We start from the raw sequence: 6,002 nt of genomic DNA on the forward strand, positions 1-6,002 counted from the left end.
GATACCAAACAAATTAAATTATTTACGATTATATATATATATATAGTTCAAGATTCCAATCGTTGCTTTCTTTTTTAATACTTTTTTCTATTATAATCTACAAAAATTGACTGCATATGACATGAGAATTAATTTTATATTATTTAATTAATTACATATTTTGCTTTTTGTTGCATAGTTGAATAAGTCATATATAATAATTGGTTAAATTTTCAACGAAATGTCATGATTTTTTTTTTTTATTTATTTTGAAGTGATTTGCTATTTATTTCAGCTTTAGAGATTCAAGAATATTAAATATTATTTATTAGATTTTTAAAAACTATTATGTATATATTTTTTTACATGAAGAAACTTTATTTTTTTAAAATTAATAAAATTTTCATAATTAATTATTTTACAAAAAAAATAACTATCTTACAAAAATTTTATGAGATAAGCTATAACTTTATATGAAATTATCTTACAAAATAATTATACTATTTATGGAATCAAGTAATCATAGAAAGCATTATTTTTTAAATATTAAATTTTTATAATTAAAATATATCAAATTTAACTTTAAATCAACTTTTAATACTTTTTTATTAATATGTTTAAAAAGCTATTTTTCTCGATATTAGTTTTAATAATAATGTCAAACAGACATTATATATTTTGTTAGCGGCTCTAACAAGCAGCTAAGTTACATGCTATACTTCTCCTTCCTTTCCTCCTGGCGAAAAATGGAAGTGCAACCTCATTTACAGCCAAACACTGACCAAACCAAAATTCGCTCAGTGTTCCCTCCTCCTGTGTGGGATTCTTACAGCTTTACTTCTTTTTCTTTGCTGGACTCAGTAAGTAACTCTTTATCTTGCGGTGCTTTGTTTCCTCTGTTTTTCTTGTGCTTTAAAAAAAATGCTCGTGAATCTGAGGCTCACGAAAAATATAATCATGAAAAATATTTTCACACTCAAAAAATAGATAAATGAAAAATATTTTTAATTAAAGGAAAATTAAGTTTTTTTTTTTTTAAAAAAAATTTCTTCTGTTTAGATTAGGAAGTCATTTTTTGTATTTTGAATATCTTATTAAAATGTGGAAACACTTATATATGTATAATATAAACATATATAATTGTTTAATATTGCAATCAAATAATGAAAAATATTTTTGTTTAAAGGAAAATTAAGCTATTTTTCTTTTTAAAATATTTTCTTCTTTTCAAATTAGGAAGCCATTTTTTATACTTTAACAATCTTATTAAAATGTAAAATTACTTATATATGTATAACATAAACATATATAATAGTTTAATATTGCAATTGAAAAATATTTTTATGGAAAACATTTTCTTGAAAAACAATTTATATGAAAAATATATTTTATATATAAGTTATTTTCTATAAAATTAAGCCTTAGATTACCTATATTATCCAATTCGTTTTTTTAAGCCTCAAACTTACATGAATATCTAATTCATTTTTTTAAGCCTCAAACTTACATGAATTTTTAAGAAATTCCCAAACTACTTTCACAGGAATATGAATCGTGGACTAGACGGGTGGAAACGCTCAAAGAAGAGGTCAAAGACATGTTAATGGCTGATGCAAGTAATCCGATCAAAAAAATTGAATTGATTAACTTATTATGCCGACTTGGTTTATCATATCATTTTGAGAGGGAAATTGAAGAACAATTAATTCATATTTTTAATTGGGTTCCTCAACTCTTTGATGAAAATGATTATTATCTCTACACTACAGCTCTCTTTTTTCAAATCTTGAGACAACACGGATTCAAAATGACTTGTGGTAAGTGCCTCATCAAAGATATAATAATAATAATAATAATAATAATAATAATAATAATAATAATAATAATAATAATAATAATAATTTCATTTAAAAAATAAAAATATCAAATATGTCTTTTCCCATTAAAATATATATGATGTGAAGGATTATTATGAATTAGATGTGTTCAAGAAATTCAAGGACAGAAATGGAGAGTTCAAGGAGAGCATCATCAAAGATGTGAGAGGCATTCTCATCTTGTATGAAGGAAGTTTTATGAGTGTGCATGGAGAAGATATTCTCGATGAAGCTCTTGAATTTACAATGTCACACCTGGAGTCATTGGCTATGCAATCAAAACCCCATTATTCTGAACGTATAAAGAATGCTCTGATCTTTCCGTTTCACAAGGGAGTAACCAGAGTAGAGGCTTGGCAATACATCTCTTTCTATGAAAAAGAAGAATCTCCAAATGAATTCCTACTCGAATTTGCAAAATTAGATTTCAATCGAGTGCAATTATTGCACAGAGAGGAGCTCAAGTTGATGGCAAGGTAAACTTTGGTTTGGGAGATAATAAGGGCACTATATAAATGATATATTTTCTATATAAATATTTCTTACCTAGACGACGCAGTTTATATGATATATTGTGAGACCCGCTTATTAAATTCTTAGGTCTCATATGTCACGTGTAAATAATTTTTTATAATTATACATCAATATTTTTAGGTGGTGGAAAGACATAAATCTTGCAGAGAAACTTCCCTATGCAAGAGACAGACTTGTGGAAATCTATTTCTGGGCGTGTTCCATTCAGTTTGAGCCTCATCTTGCTCTTTCAAGGATGATGATGACCAAGTATTTGAAACAGGTATCACTAGCTGATGACACATACGATGCATATGCTACAATGAAGGAAGTCAATGCCTTCACAGATGCTATCGAGAGGTTTGCTATCCTTTTCTTTACTTTTTTGTTTTTCTTATAAGCTGTGATTTTATTAATAATTAAAAAATCAGCAACAATTTAATATGGACAAATCCGATTAAATCTTAGTCAGTAGGCTGCCCTCGTATACTCCGACCTAAGATCTAACATGCTAAGTGAAAAACATTTGCAGAGACATTTAAAATACCAAAAAGGAATCAACTCAGTTGGCAAGTGAGTTTGCTCCTCAACTTGTTACTATGATCCAAATCTTGGAGCCAAATCATAAAAGATGTTAACTAAATAACTTTATTGCCCATAGTTTTAGCGTGGATGATTTGCCCTTTGGGGAAAAATTTACAGTACATCACGTATTCAAGGCACAAGTGTGTGGGTGCACCTAAATTATAAAATACAATCGTTGTATATTCAATGATTTTGCCAATCATTAATTATAATGGGTTTTATGTGGGTCCTAACGTAATCAATGATTAAAATCTATCTATTATACATATAGTCGTTGTATGAAATAATTTATTCTAATTTACAAAATAATTTAAAATAACAATTGTATGTATAATGATTTTATTATATGTGGGTCTCAACTATTTAATATATGGATCCCATCATAAATGTTGTGTTTTACTACACAATATATGTATCCTAGTCCATATTAAACCGGGTTGAAGAACCGATCAAGAAGTGAACTTACTGTGATGCATAAAACAAATAATACTAATTATGATTTTAATAATACAAATTGCAGTTTAGTTATTACTGTTTAAAATAAATAATCATTTTACTATTATGTCCATGAAGAAATTGGATGTCTAAATAGTTATATATATAAGCAGGTGCAATATTGATGCTACTGACGAACTGCCAGATTACATGAAAGTTTTCTACAAGGAATTACTGAATCTTTTTGAGGAAACAGAGAATATTGCGAGTAAGGAAGGAAGATCCTACTGTGCCTATCACATAAAAGAAGAAGTAAGATTTGTCTAGATTCTTTATATATTCAACTTAATCAATTAATTTTTTCTTTGGTTGGCTTATGGCTGCTGGTATTAATTAATTTACTTTTGATAATGCAAATTAATTCATCAGTTTAAAAACTTGTTGAGATCCTATCGCATGGAGGCACAGTGTTTAATGAAGGGTATGTGCCAACATTTGATGTGTATTTGCAAAATGATTCTGAGTCAAGCAGCTATGGCTTAGTTGTAGCAGCAGGCTTTATTGGAATGGAAAAGATTGCAGGGATCAAGGAATATCGGTGGCTTCAAAGTAACCCAAAAATTGTCAAAGCTGTCAAGGTACTTGGGCGTCTTGAGAACGACATAGTATCCCACCAGGTATACACAAACACATAGATCGAAATTCCAATTTCGTTCTTTTCCATTTTGAATTTAAAAAAAAAAAAAAAAAAAAAAAAAAAAAACAAAAAAGGTTATCGCCTATTAAATGATTTCATAGCCTCTGGTTTAACCCAACCCATAAGGGGATCTACAACAGATTGAGCTCCAAAGTGTTGAGAGTACGAATAACCCTTAGTTGATTCACCCAAAGGCATAAACGGAGAAAATTTTTAGTCTCAATGCTGCAGTGGGTTGTCGAATCAGGGTTGGATGTATCCAATTTCATTTTATGCTTAAGAAATTTAATCACTTTTAACTCAACTGCATGAAAATATAGGCTGAGCAAAAGAGAGGAGACTCCGCTTCATCGGTAGAGTGCTACATGAAAGAACATGACGTTTTAGAAAAGAAGGCTGTGGAAGAGATTCTTAAAATTTGCGCAAATGCATGGAAGGACATCAACGAAGAATGCATGAAGCCAACTGCTCTGCCAAGTCCTATTCTCCAATTGTTGGTTAACCTTGCTCGAATAACAGAGGTTTGTTACAGATTTGACGACTCCTACACCAACTCATCTAGTCTGAAAGATAAAATTACAGCATTGCTTCTGGAGCCACTTCCTTTGCAAGACCAAGTTAATATATAATACGATGAGTTTCGTATATATGTCTTTCCCCTGATTGTCCCTGTGCCGGAAAGGCAAGAATAAATAGTGTGCTTTGCTTTGCTATATATCAGTTGTAAAATAAAACAAATGATCGAGAGGCCAAACACTATGTGTCATCTCTCTCTGCATCTTAATTATGAATAATTAAGGTGCTATGCTTTGTAATTTGATAATGTGTGCAATTTTATGTTTCTTAAAAAAAAAAAAAAATTATTATGTGAATAGATGATATATGTATGTATACATATACACACTGTGCCTATATGAATTTTTATTATATCGCTTTATCATTGTCTAAAAATTTATTTGTATGATGCTTGTGCTTCTTTTCAAGAATTTCTTTTTTAGTACGATGTTTTCAAGAATCTTAACCAAATCTAAGCTAATATTGAGAAAAATAGCTTAGAAAGTATTAAAAAATGATTTAAAGTTAAATTTAATATATTTTTATTATAAAAATTTAACATTTAAAAAATTATTTTTTTTTAACAACAACTCAAACAATAATGCTAAGCATCACTTCTCTACTTCTCTCTAATGGTGTTTCAGTTTCACAAGCAAAGATAATAATAATAATAATAATAATAATAATAATAATAATAATAATAATAATAATAATAATAATAATAAAGTTAGGAAAAACTTAATATAACACTATCCAATTAAACCCAGATTACTAGATCACTTTAATACATCTAATCTAGGACAATGCTTCTTGCGTGCCAATTCTTTGACTTGCGCTTACATCGTCACCTGTAGCTAGGCATCCCATTATTATACCTAATATCACTGAGACATTAATTCATAGCTAATAGCATTAGCCATGAATATGAAATTCATATATTTATGGTTAGTGGTCTGCATTTTCGGTTTAGAATTTATCTAAGAATCGGAATTGAATTGAAATTTTGGTATGATCCTGATTTGGTTCTTTATTATTTTGGTTTCAAATGAATTTTTCGTTGTTTCAGTTCTAATTCAGTATGACTCTCATTCCTTCGGTTCTAGTTTGATTTAAGATGGTTCTAATTCAATTATCGATTCTTAAAATAATTTTATATAATTACTTTAATAAAAAATCATACTTGAATTAACATTTAAGTTTTAAAGTGGATTATTAATATAAAATATATTATATAATAAATATTTTAGTATTTCTAAATTATATAATCTTTAGTTATAATGTACATATATAATTTAGGATTAAGCATATTAAATAATATATTAATACAATTATATTATATAATATAACTTTTAGCTATTTAT

The 6,002-nt window shown here is 28.0% G+C and overlaps 1 pseudogene; it reads left to right on the forward strand.

Moving 5' to 3' along the window:
* The first annotated feature begins 653 nt into the window (after positions 1–653).
* On the forward strand, positions 654–4,746 carry LOC131168923 (probable terpene synthase 6; annotated as a pseudogene).
* The last annotated feature ends 1,256 nt before the right edge of the window (positions 4,747–6,002 follow it).

Source organism: Hevea brasiliensis, chromosome 17, assembly GCF_030052815.1.
Source record: "Hevea brasiliensis isolate MT/VB/25A 57/8 chromosome 17, ASM3005281v1, whole genome shotgun sequence".
Classification (NCBI taxonomy): domain Eukaryota; kingdom Viridiplantae; phylum Streptophyta; class Magnoliopsida; order Malpighiales; family Euphorbiaceae; genus Hevea; species Hevea brasiliensis.